This window comes from Polyodon spathula, chromosome 4 (genome assembly GCF_017654505.1).
Source record: "Polyodon spathula isolate WHYD16114869_AA chromosome 4, ASM1765450v1, whole genome shotgun sequence".
In the NCBI taxonomy this organism is placed as follows: domain Eukaryota; kingdom Metazoa; phylum Chordata; class Actinopteri; order Acipenseriformes; family Polyodontidae; genus Polyodon; species Polyodon spathula.
In genome coordinates, this window is record NC_054537.1 from 60,959,009 (window position 1) to 60,980,668 (window position 21,660).

Below are 21,660 nucleotides of genomic sequence, written 5' to 3' on the forward strand. Positions count from 1 at the left end.
CTTCAACACATTTCCAGTTGCAGTCTGCACAATGTGATTGTAGTTTGGAGTGCTTGGGAGCCTAGTTGATTCTCTACATGCCATACTTGATGCCATTCTTTAGAGGGAGTTTAACTTTAAATTATCTTTGCAGGTATTGTTTCATGTCCACTCAATTGAATGTTGACAGCATTTGCAGAACATCATTGCAACTTTGGTGTTAGTTTTTTATTTCTAAGCTTTTTAGCGGAGGATTTCTCGTTGTAAAAGGCCTTTTTGACAATCTGACAAGGCTATTGAGGTAACTAAGCCTGTAGTCTATTGAGAAAAAAAACCCTGCTCTATGCTGCGTCTCTTAGCAACAACCAGTAACGTAGTTAATGCCCTCCGTGCACGGTAGCTATGACTGCCTGTACTGTACAAATTGCATATGCATATAAAAATAAGTTTCACATTTTCCCTTCAAATATGTGTATTCAAGTTTACTGTCAAATACTTTTTTTTTTTCATACAGCGTTGGATGTATTGTGATTCCATCTGCTTTCTTGTTAATATGGATTTCATAGGGCGCTGTTATAGCAACGTTCTCAAACAAGTGGAGTGTGTGACGCAGTAGTTTTAAAGGGACATGGTTCTTCACCCGGTCAATCAGTTTGATGAACCATGTTTGACAGTAGTGCCTCTGGAACTGGGAGACAAAGGGTCCAAAACTCCACGCAGGCCTGATACAATTCTAAAGGGGTAACACACTATTGGCTGCAAAAAAGAGTTGGCTTTTCACTCCTGTAACACACAGGAACTGCTACCAGAGTAAACCTCTTAGAACTTAGCATGTGGCCACTGCCCCTCGTGTCCTGAGTGGTACAAGAACAAAGTCTTGAGTAAAGCTGTTTGTTTGCCTCTGCAGGGCACACCATTGTTCTCACCAGACACAGAGGTTCTCTGTGATCGGATTGCCATGCTGGAACAGGGACAGCTCAAGTGCTGCAGCTCCCCAGCCCACTTGAAGGAAGTTTACGGCCAAAATGGTCAATGTTTATTTACATGTGATATGCAACAATATATATATAGCTCTGTGTTTGGAGGAGGCAATTTTAAAGTTACATTAACCCTTTGAATAGTATGAATGTGCCACTATGTTCACTGCGCTCTGGTCCCGAGGACGTAAGAACGTACTGGTACATTCTGCAACTTTAAACTTAAATTACTGAGCCTACAAAACCCCTGATCACATGATATTATAACACTAGGGTTCTGTAACACCACCTATTGGTCTCTTGTGCTCTCTGCCAGATATTGACCGAATTACATACACTAAACCTCAAAAATGTCAACAATGTCTGTAAACCGGCAAATTCCTCAGTGAGAAAGAAGTATTAGAAAATACTGAATTCAGATATTATGCACACAGGCCAATTTTATTAAACGTACAAACCAACCAGTACGTTCAACACTAACCAACTATATGTATACGCAAACCAATGCATTTGACTTATAAACCAAACCGTTATAGTTTTCAGAATCGGTGACTACATACGCTAAATGTAGGAATGATTAATCTTAAAGGGGGCGATAAAAAATTAATCTCCTTACTTTTTAATTGAAATGTCTGATGTGACAGGTTGAGATGTTTGGCTGTGTGGGGAGGCACCTGGTGAAAATGCTATGTAATGAATAAGTGATAAGTTCAAGATAAGTAGCCTGTCAGAAACAACACTTTACAGCAATGAACAATTTAGTAGTCTGCTCTTTTAATTGGAGAATAGGTCTGTGGCAGAAAAACAAATTCCTGCTTTTAAATTGTTTTACAGTCTATGTGCTGGGAGTTACCAGTATGTTTTAAGTTGAGGTTTACATCATAATATATGGGTTAAAGCCTCTATGAGTGTTTTTAATTAAATACATTCAGCCAAAATGTCAGCTCTTTCAGCTTCCCAAAGCCAGACATCATGGTATCAAAATTATTAGAAAAATGAGCTGTTCAGTTCAAAGATGTCTAAGAAGAATGCTGCCATCACAGAATATTTGACATTTTAATTGACATTCACTCAGTGCGAATGGTTCTCTTCAATAATGTACAACGAGGTTGGGAAAATTAAAGTTTTTTGAAGCATTTTCTTTCCAGGGCTAAAATGGTTCAGGAATCTTATACTAAATGAGTAATGCCATGAGGTTGAGGTATACTAAATGAGAACTAAATTAGGTTGTCATGTCATCAGGTTAGTGCTTTTGTCTGTTTAATCTCTTTTACAGATGTTTTTAAATTGTTATCTGCAGACACCCAATGTGAGGGACAGAATACTAAAATACAGTAGAGTCAATTATCCGCTCTTTGATCAACTGTACTGTCTAATCCAGTAGCCTGAGGCAAATTAAAGTTACAGAATTGTTCAAACCACCAAAACCTTAGATGGGGCATTGTGTGCTTTAAATTAAAACAGTCGCCTCGTTCTTGATTTTTCTTCTATTTCATCTGTAAGAGCTGGAGATCCAGTCTGTTAGAGTAGCTAAGAACTTTTTTTTAAATTCATTTCAATTGCATCTTATTACAATGCCTTAATAGCAAGTATCAAAGTAGATAAACATTTTACTGAAACTTTGAAGTTTAATGATTTCTAAAGTTTTGTGATGTGTCAGAGTTCTACTAAACTGTATTCTGTGATGATTTTCAAAGTTTGGTATATGATATGTTTAATTACAATATTTCATTACCTTAACTGTAGGTGTTACAGGGTTTTTTTTCAGTTGGTTAAATCATGTTTATGAAACTATTGGGGCAATTTTCAAAATTAACACAAGAATCAAAACCACTAACTCTAGTGGCAGAAGCCTGTTAAACACGCAAAAAAACGTGTTTTGATTTTCTGTTTAGTTAATCCATTTTGCAAAACGACATAGTTGGCTCCAAACCAGAATGTATTAATGAAATACCATCACAGCATTAGTTTAGTCATTGAAACAAAAGAAAATAACAGCATTATTGCAGTGAACTCAAGAACAATGAACTCATGATACATTTGTCAAAATACATTTTCATCACTGAAGAGGAGGACAAAATCTGCATACAGAAATGAGTACAAATGAATTATTTAAACATAAACCATACCGCGTCACTCGGGTACATCTCGTCTCATGTGCATTTGGCCACAACTCATCGACACCACTATTTTTTTCGTTTGCCATGCACCTGGAAAAAACCTTCTTGCACGCCGAATCCACACATGACATTGGTCTTGGGTAATGTCATCGCATGCAGCATCCATGGCCTCCAGAAGGGTGGCATGCTGATCAGGTTGACAATTATAAACCCTCCAGCTCCAAGCAGAGAAGAACTCCTCAATTGAATTGAGGAAAGGCGAGTATGGTGGCAGGTACATTACAATGAATTGCTGCTGTGCTGCGAACCATTCCCGCACCACGGCTGTGTGATAGAAGATAACGCAATGACATATTTGACCTCCTGATCAGCTTGAACAAAGTTATTGTGCAGCTTATCTAGAAAATTCAGTAGATGTGTGGAATTGTACAACCCAAGTAACGGCCTACGGGCCACCACGCCATCGTCTGAAATGGCAGCACACATGGTGATGTTACTACCACACTGCCCTTGGACTTAAGTTGTCGCATATATCTGCCAAGTCTTGTTTTGGCCATGTTGAAGCCAGCCCCATCAACAAAAATGTATTTGTGCTGATTGATGATTGACTGAGGCATGAATATAGTGTTCTTACCTTAACATACACTGCTTCACCCTGGGATTATTTCTTTCAAAAGGCACCAAGTAAATTTGTTTCATAGTTACTTGGTGCCTTTGTAGAATACGAACAATTGTAGGTAGACTGATGGTGTTCACACATGGTGTTCAACAATGTGTTGCTGGATTTTGGTGAGGCGAATATCATTTTTTGCATGGACCATCTCAAGTACAGCCACCTCCAGTTGATCAAGGAATAATCGACTGTGGCCACCACTGCATGCCTTTTTCTCAATTCTGGAAACAAAGCACAATATGCATGCTGTGGTTACTCTTTACTGCTGTCAGTAAATGTACTGTAAAACTGGGAAGGCTATGCATGTTCTGTACACTTACCAGTTCTCTGTATGGAATGTCCGGATGACAGAGGCTACTTTTAACCTTTACATATTAGGTTGGATAATCAACCCAGCTGTTCTCATTGACAAGCTTCTGTTGATGACATAGTCAGCAACTGTTGCTCTGATTTCATTCGACAGGGTAGCTCCTTTTGATCGTACTTCATCTCGTCTTCCTTGACTGCAACCACGGCCGCCCTCACTTAGCATCTTGTTCTGCAGCCTGCTTCATGTTGTGACAAACTGCATGCAGTTCACACAGCCTTTTGTGGTGTTGGTATGACTGTCAATTAATTCTACTTGCATTTTCCCAATGTGAATGCGATTATCAATAATAAGATGTCGTTCTTGGTAATAGCAATAAGAGTGAAAAAGATATAAATATTTGAAATATGTATTTCTGACTGAGCAAGTAATATAGATTATTATCATGTTAGATTTTGTAATTTGTGTGTAATCAAATGCAAAAGTGTTTGGGGTTCTGAAACAATTGGATTTCTGCAACTCAGTTTGGAGTTTGGAGCAGAAGCTTTTACTGTCAGAAGCACTGGACCAATTAATTGTGAAGGTAACTATCTAATGCATATTCACTACATTAGCTACCTTCTGAACATTTAGGAATTCTAAGGTTTTTATCCCCTTACCATGCATGCATGTTTTCAGACACCTGCAGTCATATGCTAACCTGTACATTTAATCATTTTTGCATATTAATCCCAAGGCATACAAAACATACATAATTCAGGGGTCTGATTTATTAATGATAATATACTTTACATTTGAATTGTATTATCTGAATTCAGATGAGTTGCATTCTTCAACATCACTTTTATCTCGAAATGATTTCATAATTTGTTTTGGCAACCGGAACCTAAGATACATCATCAATATAATCTTTAGACAAAGGGTCTACTACTCCAATACATAAGGTCCGTGAGGTTTGAAAAGGATATACATATGTGTGTGGATCATCTTGTAGGACCTTCCAGCTGGAACCAGCACAAATCCTATAAATCAATACAGTGGGCCCAATTTTTGAAAGGGATTTCATTTTCAATTAAACGGCAAAATCTGCAGAATTTTTCCACTTGTTAATCTGATAAATATCTTTCTATTTGCTAAAGTGAATCCTCCGTTACACCTGCCAGCAGATCGCATTTCATGCAAAATTGTTTGCAGTTGATGGGAGCTTTAAATAAGTAATGAGAATTTAATAGGTGTAATCATTAACAAAATTGTTCATTTTCAGTATTAGCAATGCTACTTAAACACAACTGAAAACAGTGGGAAAAGATGATTCAAAACATAAATGCAAACAAGACCAGCTGTAAAAGTAAGAAAGTGCAAATTCTTGCTAAAGGGGCTTCAGCTTGTTTAAATTAACAGAACATAAAAAAAAAAAAAAATGTGATCGATATCATGTACATTAAGGAAATCTGTAATATTGCAGGACAATGCAGTAGTGTAATCTGAACAGGTTGTTTGTAGTAAATGTAAATTGTCATAAAACATCTATACTAGCAAATTTACTGACATTTCCAATAAAAATGCGTGTGTGCATATAAACATGATCATTTCCATTCATGATATCGCTCTCCACGTTAACAATTACAATAGTTACAGTATTTATCACATTGAAATTATAGGGTACAAATAGAGCAGGAGGCAATATTTGTCTACGTATAAAAGGTTTAGGTTGTTATCTGTGCAATAATTTAATATTAAAAGTGCTATCAAAGCAGCTGCTTTCACTCATTCCTTTCAAATTCACATTTTGTTCAAGTAATGGCTATTTATTTAGATACAACATTTTATATGTGGATGACAGAGCATCCCGAACATATATTTACAGGTGCTATATCCTCTCCCGGGGATGTGCATCTGTAACTTTATAATACAAAAATAAATAAACATGCATATTCAAATTATTTAAATTAATTTCTCTCTCTCTCTCTCTCTCTCTCTCTCTCTCTCTCTCTCTCTCTCTCTCTCTCTGCCTTGACACAATTTAATCTAAAAGGCTCGTCACATGAGGAATGCATGCTAACTTTCTTTTAATAACAAAGCAGCACCCCTATAGTTAGCTGCATTTGTAACAAAGTGATTTTAGCATGTGGTGCCGCTGAGAATTTACAAAAAAGTCTGATATTCTATCTTGGGACATTTTCAATAAGCATTCTATACAAGCTTCTGACACACAATGACAATGTGGACACGCTAGGTACCCCTCATGAAAAAATTATATCGGCATGACCCCGGAGCACTAGCCGACCTTTGGAGCATCTGACTGTCCAGCGACTACTGAAAACAAAACTTATGATCCAACAAGTCCAAAAATAAACGGTAGCGTCTTTTTTAAAACTCTTTCCTGGTGTAAAATACAAATGATCCAACATGTCCAAAAATAAACGGTAGCGTCTTTTTTAAAACTCTTTCCTGGTGTAAAATACAAATGCTCTCATTGTAGTGTAACCAGAAAATACAGCAAAAGTTCCATTCTACAAAAGAAGGTGAAAACTGAAAGGTTAAACACTTCATATTGTTAGATAAAAAAACAAAGATGTGATATGAATTAGGACAGCCTGGGCATTTGTATGTACGATTTCTAAAAATAAAACATAATAATTAGACTAATAATTCGATGCAAGTTCATGTTAGCAGCTTTCCTGGGCGCATTGTTTGTTCAAATGATGGGACATCCTGAAATTTTAAACTTTCCAGGGTATATCAGGAAAGCTATTACATGTCCAACAGTACCCATGCACAAACCAATTACATAACACAAAGCTGCGTTCAAATATTTTTTTTATCAAAAATTTGAACAGATGAATGCTAGAGGTGTTTCTGAATGCAATTGGGGGATCATTCTAAGCAAAGACTGCTCCCACTTAAGAAAAACTCAGTCAGCCAATTGAGAGGTTGTGAATTCATCATAGCGCTTTAGAGACTGCAACACTGAAACGCTCTGATGTTGTTTTATATCAAAAGACTGATATTAGTATACAGTTACAGAAAATGTATTTATATCGTTAAACTAGGTACCAGTTTTGTCATCAATGTATTCTGTTTTATAACTTACACATCACATTACAAGTCAGAACATAGACCTGCCATATAAAATGCTAGCCTTTAGTTAGAAGGTTCTGCCTGATAAGACAGTATTTAGAGCTTAAAGCAAGGAAATTAACTAAATAACTACAAACCTGGGACTTCCTTAAAGGGATTTTTAATTTACCTGTTTAATATCCCACTATGTTTCCTGTTGTTCATTCTCTTTTGTTGTTGTTGCTATGGTCACTGTTTACCATGCTTGCTAAATTATTCCACCATGCCATTTTAAACCACTGTTTGCTTCTGAAGAGGATATCTGAAGTGAGGTGCTTTGAAAAGGGCCTCTGATTTATAAGGTAGTTTCCATCTGTAAGTTTGTTTTTGTAGATTAATTCACTTTTGCAGACATGACCTGAAACTGCACTCATACAGTGATAATTTCTAAAACCCTTCATGTCAGAAACCGTCTCTGTGTGAATTTGAAGAATAAAAAAAATACCTAAAACTTACTGTGCATGGCAGATGCCCAATAAATAATTTTTGGTTTGGGTAATTTTAGAACTACCGAAATATGTATTTTGATGTTATATATATGTGGACCTGTTTAGATTTTTCTTCAACTGTGCTACAGTTCATAAAAAAGACATTGTCCTGAAACTTGCTGCCCTTAATGCATTCACCTGCAACCTGTCTTGAGCTCTAAGGCAGATCGGTATATACAGCTAGATGCAAAGGGGGAACTTACTGTGAATGAGGTAAATTTATCATGAATCCACCTTTATTCTCTCGATACAGCACTGACAGGACTCGGGAGGGAGACTGGAGCCAGCCTGCTTCTCAAACAGATAACTGCACTGCTGAACAAACACCACAGCAGAAGAGACTGGGAAGGAGCCTTAGCTAACTTACTTCTGCCAGTTCTTTTTGTCACCATGGCAATGGCCCTTTTCACTGTAAAAACGCTGGTGATTGATTATCCATCACTCAAGCTGACTCCCCAGTTATACAACGCTGCAGGGTTGTTTTTCAGGTATTCCAATTTAACAGATCTCCATTACCTGAGGCCTAAGTGTGTGTGTGTGTGTGTGTGTGTGTGTGTGAGAGAGAGAGAGAGAGAGAGAGAGAGCTTTGCAAAAATGCAATAGTGTAGAAGATATGAAAAGGACCACAGTGCAATAGTTTCATTTTCTCCAAACATAACCATCCCTTTAATTTCTAGTCTTTATGTTTCTATTAGGAATATGTCAAGTTTAATCATACATATGATTTTTAGTTCACATACAGCCAGATAGCTCCAAGGAGGGAGGAAGCTTGTGTACCTGCAGTTAAAATAACATTTGCTAATAAACAAAACTAGTAAGCCAACATTGTCGTGGCTTCTAAAATATATGAAGTGAACATTCACCCAAGAGTCACCCTCTAAAATCATATTCTACTGTAAAATTCAATGACAATTATATTTAATGTGAAGTTGTTTGACACAGTCGCTTTAAGTGATGTTGTTTACATACATATTGATACGCACCTCCCCTCCACTTCAGGAAGCTTCGCAGGTACTGTGGGAGGTTGTCATGGGCGACTGGCTTTATTAATGCATGACGCATGGTTGCACTCATACATTTTTTTCCTGAATCCTGCAGTTGTTGCTTTTGGTGCTTCAGAAAAAGCATGACAATATACAACGTGGAGTATGATGGTATAGGCAGAAACACAAATAATCTAGCTATCACAAAATCAATAAAAAAATATACTGAAAAAACATGGAAATTTCGTTATGCAAGGTAGAACAATATAATGACTGTATGCATGAGAGAGTGAATGGTCTCTTCACACATTTTTAACCCATGATAATTTAAAGTGTTTGTATTTGAAGATCCTTTGACTTTCTTAACCTTGTTTTTTATTATATATATATATATATATATATATATATATATATATATATATATATATAACACACACACACACACACACACACACACAGTACCAACATAGTACCTCCTAATCCATTGCTGAATGGAGCTTGGGAAGCACAGTGAGTGTACTGAAAGACAAATGATAAAAGAAAATAGCTATTACAGTCATTAAATTACTGCTCCTCCACTACATTCAGTTGACAGTACAGTCAGATGTTTTTCCTTTAGCTGTGGTAGGTTTGATCCAGCCAACATTACTGCTGTGTTATTGAACCTGTTTGGAGGAGGTGACCCCTGTGATGACCAGGCAGCATAAAGGTCATTTTTGTGCCTCTAACTCACAAATACTGATAGTTCAATATGTGTCTCTTCTGTCTCTTTCATAAGTCTGAGTAAAAAATCTTGTTTCTTATTTGAATCTGATAAATGTCTCAAATGTTTCTCTTAAGTAAAATTGAAGAAATGTATTGAAGCACCAACAATGACACTGAAAAAATGCTTTTTTGCTGTCATGTACTTGCACCAATGGCTGCAAGTATTAATTTTTTTACAGAGAAAATTCATCCTGCTGGTGGTCTGACCCTGATTCTGTGGAATACCTCCCCGAAAATGCAAATGTGTGTCAAGCCGTCAACAGGTAAAAAGATAAATAAAAAGCACAATATATATGTGCTTTGTCAGGCTCGGGTTGCCTCCAGTTTTTGCTCAGCTATGATCCATTATATAAGGAATAGTGCTGCAATGAATTACGTGATTGTTATTTGTATCATGGCTCTGGTGACATTATGAACCAGAAAAGCAAAGCCTGAGATGCAACCTGGAACAGGAAAAAGAAGAATATACAATGATTAAGCTTATGGTGCTTTATTTGTAAAGAATGATAAAATAGAACTAGATTTCACCTGATTCCCCCATGTGCGATATTAAAGCCTGATTTAAACCTGTATTTTAAAATTTCCAAACTACCCCAAAAGCAAAAAAAAAAAAAATGCAACCTGAAAAACAGAACATATTATATATAACAAAACTACATGTACAATGCTGCTGTCCACAAAAAGAAGAACATTTCACAAAGTATGAAGAATTTGACCAGGTGAGTGAGCTAGGAAGTCACACACCAGTGCCAGTGTGTTATGTTCCAAATGTTTCCAAACCAGAAAAAATACAGGGAACAAGACTGATCCACTTCTCTCCATTGTGAATTGTTTTGTTTTAGTTACGCAAGGACTGTATTGCTTTTAAGAAACTTGTCTACAGGGGAGCTCCCAAGTGGTGCACCCAGCAAAGGATGTGCCCTATAGCCTGGGGATCGCAGGTTCAAGTCCAGGCTATGTCACAGCTGACCATGACTGGGAGTTCTTTGGGGACAGCACACAATTGACCAAGCACTGCAGGGGAATCCACAGCTCACCACACAGCAGGGACCCCTATTCATCCCCATGGCATCGTTCTGCAGTGGAGCTTCCAGATCTGTGTACCATAGATACCATAGATCCACCTCTGGTACCATAGATCTGGTGGCCTCAAGGTGAAAAATGACAGATTGGCAGGAGCACATTTCAGAGGACATGTTCTCCAGCCTCCGTTCGGAGGGGAAACGAAGAAACTTGTCCACAGGGAACAATTAGGTAGCAGTTCCAGAGTTTGACGTTGAAAAGTTGGGCAGACACTTTGTAAATCACCCTGTGAAAGAAGCAATAACCTACAGTTGCTAAACATCTCCTGTACATACTGAAAGACTGTAGTGCTGTTCTGCAGATGTTTGTTTAGAAGGAAACATTTTGTGGTTCAAAATAAAAAAAAAAAAGTTTCATAGTAATGAGCTGAGCCTGCTGTGTTATAGTCTTAAAAGGAAGAAACCCTTATGAACATTTAGCACAGTGAAAGCATAGCAACATGTAATAAAGCATAATAAAAGCATGCTAAAACATAGTTTCGCATTATAAAGTAAAGCATATTCAACAACACGGAAAACAAGATAAACTATGCTAAATGCAAATAATTCCATGGTAAACGTTTTTCAGGGAAAAGAAGGTGGAGGTGTTTTTCAGTTTATATTATCTTTACAATTACAGCAAGTTTGCTTTAATTGCAGGAAGAATTGTTTTTTTTTTTTCTGTGCAGATTTTCACACCTGATCTATACATTTTATTCTACATTATCACAGATTCTGAAATAATTAATTTACAATAATGAAGTCTTGTGCCTAAGACAATGTTACTCATTAACCACTAACCCATGAAAATGGCTTCTTCTGTATACTGGCATATAGCATGTGTTTGTCAGACAGGTCTGGAAAAGAAAATACTGCATTTTGTTCCATTTTAACCTGAAATAGCATCAAACCAAATATGTCATTAGAATTAAAATGCAGGGGGCTAAGGCAGTTTTTGTCTGCATGTTGATGGTATGCCTCAGACAATATGCCGTTATCATTTTTCGGCAAATAAATAATTTACTACCCATATTTTTTTGTCATATTGAAATATGCTGACAGCATGAGAAAGAAAAGTTTGTTTACAGCAGATAGGAGAAGAAAAATCTATAGTCTAAGCCTATAGCTGTTCCTTGTTAATTATGTTAAATGTTAGCACTTCTCATAAGAAATGGCAGTCTGGTTTATGGAAAGTAGCACAGCCTGAACCAATGCAAAATGAATCATTTGCATGGACATTGATTACACAAAAAAATCAGTAGGAACAAAAATTATAAAACATCAATCCAATTCTGTTCTAAATACAAGCCCCATTTTGTATGTTATTGTCATTCTGGGGACTAATTAAAAAAAAAAAAAAACTTAGGCACATGCTAAAGGTTTGTTTATATGTATATATTACTTGATAACTTTTTAAAAGAAAATTCATACAGTCTGATTAAAACAAAAATGAGATATTCCCTGAAAGAATTTTAGGGCTTATTCAATCAAAGTATCAGACATAGGAGGACACCCCTGAAACACTCTGTTGCATTAGTAAAAGTGTAAAAAGAAAGTATGTTAAAAGTTATCATTAATTTAAAAGAAGCAAACAAACAAATAATATCCAATATTTATATACCACACCCCTGGTTATACTAAAACCGTTGTTACATGCTGAGCAGCTAGAATGCTGGCACCTACATTGGTTTATAAGATTTTTGAACAAGTTAAACACATTGGTATAGGTTTCTCATTCATTCCGTAGGTTTCAAAATAACATTTTTAATTGCTTCAGTGGTGTTTTATTTTGTTTTGTAACAAAAAAAGGGGGCTTTTATAATTTAAGTCCCCAGCTAGATCTGGTTGATAGTCTCCTCTGGGGGTATGAAGGAGCCCAGATAGCCTGTTACCTAGGGGGGGCCTCTTGTACATGACAGGGGTCGACAATCTACTACCTCAAATTAGCTCAGCACTTAATTGCCCTCTCATCTTTTCATGCTGTCCTATAAAGCTGTGTGTTTCTGTCTTCCATTTCTTATGAAGCTGCATGTATTCTCCTAATACTTCACAGCTGTTTGTGACACAATGCCTGTCTTCACAGCACAACAACCATAGTTCCATTAGTTGTTACTTTTGCAGGCAGAGGCTCAGGGAGAGACCATACTTTCCACTACAGAGCTGAGCTGTTTTGGCTGTGTATCACCCCTACCAGGCTTATGGCAGAGTTGTTAATAATGAAATTAAACAACCTTACTTAAACAGCCTGATGAGCACTTGTTCCTGGGTTAATGTTGATAAACAGCTGATCAAAGCTTTATAGAACATGGTGCCGCCACCTAAGGTTTGGCTAATAACAGCTGTATAGAAGGTCGCCCAGGAATTAAATATCTGCAACCTTGTTATCCACCTTACACACCCCAATAGTGAACACAAAACAATAAGAGAAGAGGAAACAAATAAAATTCAATACAACAAGGTTTACTAAGGTAAGTATTTCTTATAAGCCCAAAAACTAATCTACAGCACACAATCTGTTAATTGTGAAATAGTAATAACAACTACTTAACACTTTAGAAGCTGTACTGAAAACAAAGTATTAATATACAGTTTATAAAATATATTGAACACAGTAAACCAAATAAACAGAAACAGTGACAATCTATAAACCCCAACGTTAACTAAGGTAACCTGGAAAATAAGGGCTATATGGCCTAAAGTGTATAATACTGGTCCCTATGGGTATACCCAACTAGTTGCAGGCCTGATCGTTCCTTCAGGCTTTCCCTCTGAAGCCCAAATAACATCCACAAACACAAATATAACTAACTAGCTAAATATATAAAAAGGATGGCAAAGGATTGCACTCACTGATTCTCCACATGTAGACTTTCCCATAGAAAGATGGAGGGGTGCCAGATGTAATAAAAGTCCTACTTTATTAACCAAAAGTCAATCCTCTTGAACCTTCTCAGGTGCCATAGTAACCCAGGTGATGGGAAACCTGGATGCTATCTTGGTTGACAGGATAGCACTGGATGGAGTGATGAAGTCTAGAATGGTAGCTTTCCCTGAGTATGCCCTGTGTCTAGATGACTACTGAACATATAGTAATAGATTTCAAGTTTTGTACATATAATTTTGCCTAATGTTTACTGCTTGGTAATATTACTGCTAGTAACCTGATTAATTAGTGTATTGTATTGAATTCAAACCAAATTCAAAGATATTTACTATATACAGTACTTGCTGTATCTCTTGCTGCACATTGCTTACATCTCTCCCTTCTCTTCCTCTTGCCCCTCCCCTCTGATTTGCTCACAGGTTCTCTTTCCTGCCTTTCACAACAAATTCTATTAGCTGCTACCAGAGTTGCTGTAACTGTCTTTTGACCCTTGTTTGACAGCACCTTTACTTTTATACTGGCTACACTCTCCCCCCATTTAAATGCCTGTATGCCCTCATATAGTAAAACTATCCCCATATGATACTAGCAGAGAGGCTAGTTTGTCAGAAGCCCCTGGGGAAAAGGAATGACACCACTTGGGCAGCTAGGCAGGTCTTGAGGCCCACTATTAGTGTCAACGTAAATCATCATTCACTTGTGAACTATTTGGAGTGGAAAGTTCACAGAAACACCAGGTTTGTCGTAAGTGAGTCTCATTGGGGGTTTCACTGATCTTTCTGATCTGTGGGGAAAACTAGGTTCATCCATGTGCATCAGGGCTATCATTCACCACAATGGAGGGGATTCCTCGTCTCGTATAACTGCTTCAGTCTCGAAGTCGCCTTCTCCTATATGCAACACAATCTGCTCCTGAGCCTGATCTTCATGTTCTGTTGGCAGATCACCCTCATCTGTCAAACTTGGTTGAGGGGAAGGCACCTCTAGCCAGAACCCAGTGAAAGAGCACAGAATGTTGCTTCATCGGAGTGGCTTCTAGGAGGAGGTTCCCGGTAGAAGGGGGGCATAGTCTCCAACTTGTTGGCCTACTACCGGAGTTTGGTCTTGGGGGAGTCGTTGGGCTTTGCTTCCCTTCGGCTACTCTCAAAGTGTCCAAGTGGTAGCAAATGGTTGTGATGGAGGGGTTTAACCACTCCTTTTTCTGGACGTGCTTAGTATACCAGCCGACCTTGTAGTTTTGCAACTACCAAGTACGGGTCTTGCTGCCATCCGTTAGCAGTCTTTTGCTTCCTGGTTACTCCCAAGTTCTGTATTAGCACTTGATCCCCTTCAGCTAAGGTCTGATCTTGTACAAGCCGGTCATACCACTGCTTATTCCCTCATTGTTTCTTCTCTGCTGCATTTGTGGTGAGCCGGTAGGCCTCCTGTAGTTCAGCCCAAGTGGGGTGACATACTGGTGGTGGGGTTGCTCTTGTTGATCTTCATGGGCTACTCCAAAACACAGATCCACTGGCAAGTGAGCATCCCTCCCAAACAGCAGGTAATATGGAGAGAAACCAATGACATTGTTCTTGGTACAGTTTTCTTGCTGGGTTCTAAGGCTCCTAACATATTTAACAGTATTCTTTTAAAGCACTCTGCCTGAGGGTCGTGCTGTAGATGATATGGTGTGGTTTGTGATTTCTTAACCCCCAGCAGGCCAAGCAATTCTTTAATGAGACCACTCTCAAAGTTCCTCCTTGGCAGGGAGACCATAATGCACGAAAAACTATCCCCATAATACCTGAGCAACGGTGGTGGCTTTTTGGTTTGGGAATGCTTGGGCGTACCCAGTATAGTGGTCAGTTAACACTAATAGTTTTGCCACGCCCTTTCTATCTGGTTCAATGGAACGAAAATCGATGCAACTCCCTCTTGCCCCTCCCTGCTGATTTGCTCACAAGTTCTCTTTCCTGCCTTTCAAAACAAATTGTATTGGCTGCTACCAGAGTTGCTCTAACTCTTTTAACCCTTGTTTGACAGCACCTTTATTTTTTATACTGGGCTACAGCTGTATTTACAAATCTTTTGACTTGAAGAGAGCAGGGGTGTTAACTTTATATCCTTGCTCAAAACTTACCCACGATTTGGGGATGCGATGTTCAATTTAAGCAGACCAATTCTGTTCAATTATGTTCCCAAAGAAAAAAAAAATACAAAAATAGGGTTGTTCAATTTATTTTTTATTTATGGAACTATAATTACAGTTTATGAAATTACTATGGACCCGATTTTCAAAAGGTGAAATTTTCACTCTACAACACAATATAGCAAAAAAGCAATTACTTAACAGGGCTATCTTTTAACAGTGTTGTGAAAGTGCCCAGGAATGATTCTGCTCTGTTGTAACTATCTACTTGAAACTATATGACACAAATCATTGTTGTTAATAATTAATACTTGTCAGTATGTTGAGAGTAAAAACTATAAACAAATTATCAAAACCTATTATTTTCAAAATGACATACAACCATAGCAAGCAAGGATAAAGTAAGGGTTTAAGTGCCCCCAACAATGTAGTTGAGCACACGGAATAATGAATAAACTTGATTGCAATTGATTTTTATGTGTCACAGAAAATTGTATACTTCATAAAAAGCCGGTATGTTGAACAATCTGTTTGAGAAAGTCTGAAGATTACAGCACTAGTTATTGCAGCTGGGACATTGTTAGATGTGAAGTTTATTGGGGGTGAGGGGGATTCAGATGGAGGTATTGAAAGCCCTTTCTATGACCTGATGATGATTATTCTCCTGTTTATCACCAAAAAAATAAAGAATACTAGACTGTTACAATAATTGACATTGATTGGTACTCATTTGTATAAATGAGGGAAATGCAGCTGTTGTGAAATTAATACTTTTTTTTAAAAGGCTTCATTTGATACCTGCTGACAAAAAGATAAATGTAAAAGAATTACTCTGAAAACTCAAGAGTATTTGCATAGTCCTAAATGTGGTGGTCTAATTTTCATACCCTTTAAGATGTTTCTGGTTCCTTCTATCGTTGGAATAGGATTTAGTATGTAACGTACATCACTGTGCTGTGCTTAACTGAATGTAAACCATGAACCCCCCCCCCCACACACACACACTTCTGTTTCCATGGTTTTAAATTGGCTCCCAATTCAGACGGGAGCCCAAATTCTCTGGTCCGATTTAATGTCAATCAAAGATGTTGTAGTGGGTGGGAACACGCCATATAATGGGACATTTTGGCTGGTAATAAATTCTGCGGATTTGCTACCGTGGGTGATTTTGACTGTTTTTGAATTTCTGATTTTTTGCTTGGCATATTCACAAATAAAAATGCAACACAGTTTTGTATTTATACTTTTAATTCCAAAAACATTAAAATAATTGTTTACTTAATGAAAGCTGTCTGCTAAAACAGTATCTCATTTTATAGCATCTACAGTGTCACTATTGATTAGAAAGCCTTTATTTGTTGGTGAACCACAAAGAAGGCTTTCTAGTCAGTTACAATATTTATTGTTCTTATGTGGCCCTTCATTTTAAGGTACTGGTAAACATTTACAATAAGCATTTGCTATCTCTGTTTTAAAACTTCGATATGGTCCACAACATAACACAGTGGAATGATCACAGTATCATGTACCGTGCCTATAGAAAGTCTACACCCAATTTCAAAATGTGTTGCCTTATAGCCTGTAATTAAAATAGGTCGTCCCTCCAAACTGGATAACCGAGCAAGGAGGAGACTGATCAGAGAGGCTACCAAGAGGCCAATGGCAACTTTGCAAGAGCTACAGGCTTTTATGGCCAAGACTGGTCAAAGTGTGCATGTGACAACAATATCTCAAGTACTCCACAAATCTGGCCTGTATGGTAGTGTGGCAAGAAGGAAGCCATTACTCAAGAAAGACCACCTTGAATCCCATTTGAAGTATGCAAAAAACTCAGGAGATTCTGTATCCATGTGACAAAGTTTTGTGGTCTGATGAAACTAAAATGGAACTTTTTGGCTTAAATGCAAAGCGTTATGTTTGGTGCAAACCCAACACAGCGTATCGCCCAAAGAACACCATCCCTACTGTGAAGCATGGTGGTGGCAGCATCATGTTATGGATGTTTCTCATCGGCAGGGACTGGGGCACTTGTCAGGATAGAAGGGAGAATGAGTGGAGCCAAGTAAAGAAAAGTCTTTGAGGAAAACCTGTTGCCCTCTGCAAGAAAGCTGAAACTGGGACGGAAGTTCACCTTTCAGCATGACAACGACCCAAAGCACACAGCCAAAGCTACACTGGAGTGACTAAGGAACAAAAATGTAAATGTCCTTGAATGGCCCAGTCAGAGCCCACACCTAAATCCAATCAAAAATTTGTAGCATGACTTGAAGATTGCTGTCCATCAGTGCTCCCCAAGGAACTTGGCAGAGCTTGAACAGTTTTGTAAAGAAGAATGGTCAAATATTGCCAAATCTAGGTGTGCAAAGTTGGTAGAGACCTATCCCAACAGACTCACAGCTGTAATTGCTGCCAAAGGTGCTTCCACCAAGTATTAACTCAGGGGGTGGAGATGTATCCAATTATTCAGTTTTGTATTTTTTATAATTTTTTTTTTCTCAATAAAAACTTTTTTCTCCTTAACAGTGTGGAATATGGTGTGTAGATAAGTGGGGAAAAAAATCCTCATTAAAATGCATGAAACTCTCAGCCTCTGACACAACAAAATGTGAAAAAAGTTCAAGAGGGTGTAGACTTTCTATAGGCACTGTAATGGTAGGACAATATTGTCACGTGTGAAAGCCATAACTATATAAAGCTCAAACAAAAATGCTTTAATTTGCTTCACAATAATTTCAAACTGGTTAATAGACTAGTAATCACTGGTAAAATCAGCTGAGTTTTATATACGGTTCAGAATTTTTTTAAATGTTTTTGTTTTATTTATGGACTTTCCGATATCTGCACAATGGGTATCTTCAGTAATAGCACTATCTACAACGTATCGACAGTAGCAATCAACATTTTGTTACAAACTTTCTAGCAAGTCTGACATAAACAATGTTGGCTGTTACTTAATTAAACCCTTGCACAAAAACTCCACAAAAATGCTTAACAAAAAAAGAACAGTCCTACAGTGGCAGGCACAGTTTACAGTGCCTCTGGGTTTCTGATGGCATCAGATCAATTCCAAATTTTTTAAATACTTTGATGGAAATGTCCGGTCTGCTTTTAAAGTTTTCAAGCAAATTGGCTTCATCACTGCCATTCTCGTATCCACTTTGACGTGACACATTATTTCCCTTCTTTAACCTGTTCTGCATTCCAATCTGCCAGAGGATGTGGAGGCGTACCTGTTATCTTTTGAATGGGTAGCCACTAGGGAGGCGTGGCCAAAAGCACAATAGGCTGGCATTGTGGCCACATTTCTAATTGGCGACGCTTAAAAAACATATGACCTTGAGCAGTCGGCTACAGAATATTACGAACAGTTCAAAGGAGAAATTCTGTTGAGGGCATGACTATCCAGGTTTCAATAACCTGGTTAAATTAAAAGGGAAATTGGCCGTCCCTGAGGTAAATTATACAGAGAGCGATTTCAGCCCTGTAAAGAGCGTCTGTCAAAAATTCCCATTTACTGATACGGAATTGTTTAGACCGGTAATAAAGGTTTTTAAAAGCTGAAATGAAAGGAGGGTCTACAAATATAAAGGGGCCCCGATAGTAACTAACAGTTGTGATGTGCTGGTGGGGGATGGTACAAAACGGGCCAGTAAATGCGTCAGTACTGAGTATGTTCCTCAGCAAATTATTGATGAAACCAGAAATGTACAGGTTTGGTAGAAGGGAGTGAAACTGATGTTTTTGAACAATTGGGTTATCAACATGTGCATTTTGGTAGAGATCAAGCCAATGACCCCACATGAAATAATTTGGGAACTCAGGAGGTCCAAATAAATGGAATTCCCATAGAGGGAGCCAATAAAGGTGCAGTACTTTACTATATTATAAAAAATGATCTCCCATGTAGCTCAGCTAGGAGAAGATCATATAGAGCAATTGTTAGTACTGCACCAGTACAGGTATATGGTTATGCGCTTGGCACATATTCATTTATTCAGAGCATACTTAGGAGTTGAGAAAACTACACAACACATTCTAAAAAGGTTTTACTAGTTGTGTACTGTGAACAGGATGGCTTTGCAGGGGTGACATCAGAACAGAAACACACTCCACAACAAGGACTGGCGGATGAAAACTGAGATGCAATGACTGCGCTCAGTGTTTTAAATAAACAAAAAGGTTTAAACAAAACAGCACACGGCACTTGACGCCAAATAAAACAAACAAAATGACAAAATAGTAAACAAACAGTGGACGAACAGACAAACACGGTGAGTTAAATTATTTAGTTTTACTTCTCTATTTAGTTTTCTTCTTCTCCCCACCCATTCTCCACTCACCAAACATACAACCCTGCGTGAGTGAAAACATGCTGCTTTTATGCAGCTGTATGGAGACTTGATTGCTAATCAGTCATTCAGTTGGAGTCTCGGTACAACTGCACGTGAAGTAATAAAAGTGCAATTCCCCTTACTCACATATTATTACATTTTACCTGCATATGAAGTGCTGTGCAATCCTCGTGCCTAAATACAAACATACATTTTAAACACGCATGCTCATAACCCATATTTATATCCTGTGTATTTTATACATAAAATCCAACATTAAAACACTACATACAACATAAAACACTAATAAACATAAAGGGGTGGGACAGTCCGCCACATGTGCCCCCCCTTTTGCCCAGCACACCTGGCCTCAATGGCCACCTCCTTCCTCGGTCCCAAAGTCCTGGTCGTAGTCCTGGGCCAGGAACGGGCAGCAACGGGTCAAAGGTGGCGGCCACAGTTGGAGGTCCTCCTCCCACCCCAACAATCGTAGTGGCCAAGGCAATCCTGGCAACTGCCTGGCTGTCTGTGGGGGTGGCCTCCTGACCTTACCCCCTTCTCTGTAGTCGGCAGCAACCTCCTGTGGGGCTCCGGCCACCAAATTCCCTGCAGCGAAAGTGCTGTGGGGGGAGATGGTCTCCTGAACTCTTCCCCCCTTCTTCATAGCTGGCAGCTCCCCTTTGTTGGGCTCCGGCCACAGTATTTCCTGCGGAAAAGCAGGGCTGACAGCAACACCAGGCGACGGCAGCAGCAGCGGACCCTCGGGAGGCGACGGCATCAGTAGCGGACCCTTGGGAGGCGAACTCGGGAGGGGAGCCCCTGGCCATAGAGGCGGCAGCAGGAGCTCCACTTCTCCCTCATACCCTGTAACCGGTAGCTCCCCAGGCGATGCATGGCAGGCATCTTTGAGCGGTAGAGATGGAACCAACAGGTACTCACCTTCTGCTGGTGGAGGTGGGAGCTGCAAGCAGCCCTCCCATGGCAATGGAGGCAGAACCAGCAGGAATTCACACTCAGCTGGTGGAGGTGGGAGCTGCAAGCAGTTCTCCCATGGCGGTGGAGGTGGAACCAGCAGGAATTCACACTCTGCTGGCTGAGGTGGGAGCTGCAAGCTGTCCTGCCATGGTAGTGAAGGCGGAACCAGCAGGAATTCACCCTCTGCTGGTGGAGGTGGCAGCTGCAAGCAGTCTCCTGTCAGCAAAGGTGTGACCAGCATGTCTTTATATGGGCACACATCAGGGAGGTGCCCATACTTCAGACAGGCGAGGCACCATCTAGCCCCTCCTTCCTTTAGCTCGCTCTGATGCTCATGCCACCTCTCCATGTACTCCTCCACTTTATCCATTTCTTTTCTTTTTTTTCCTTCCAAACGAAAAAAAAACACTCCTTTTATGAAAAAAATTAATTCACCCACCGTATTTCTGGTCTGACACTTGGAGGCGCTGTCGTCCCGGTTCTGACACCATATGTGAACAGAATGGCTTTGCAGGGGTGACGTCAGACCAGAAACACACTCCACAACAAGGACTGGCGGATGAAAACTGAGACGCAATGACCCCGCTCAGTGTTTTAATGAAACAAAAAGGTTTGAACAAAACGGCACACGGCACTTGATGCCAGATAAAATAGACAAACAAAATGACAAAACAGTAAACAGTGGACAAACACGGCGAGTTAAATTAATTCTTTAGTTTTACTTCTCTTTTTGTTTTCATCTTCTCCCCACCCATTCTTCACTCACCGAACACACAACCCCGAGTGAGTGAAAACATGCAGCTTTTATGCAACTGTACTGAGACTCGATTGATAATCAATCATTCAGTTTGAGTCGCGGTACAACTGCA

General features: G+C 38.9%; 1 long non-coding RNA gene across 2 annotated transcripts in view; it reads left to right on the forward strand.

The window, feature by feature from the left end:
- The window catches only part of LOC121314703, a 136,768-nt gene that overhangs the window by 15,870 nt on the left and 99,238 nt on the right, over positions 1 to 21,660 (forward strand). Inside the window, exons 1-3 of one of the 2 annotated variants that reach the window (XR_005950131.1) lie at positions 7,079 to 7,478; positions 7,918 to 8,152; positions 9,592 to 9,675. This is a non-coding gene — a long non-coding RNA (uncharacterized LOC121314703). Of the gene's footprint in view, positions 1 to 7,078; positions 7,479 to 7,917; positions 8,153 to 9,591; positions 9,676 to 21,660 lie in introns of those variants that run through there. The other variant, XR_005950130.1, reaches the window with a different exon arrangement.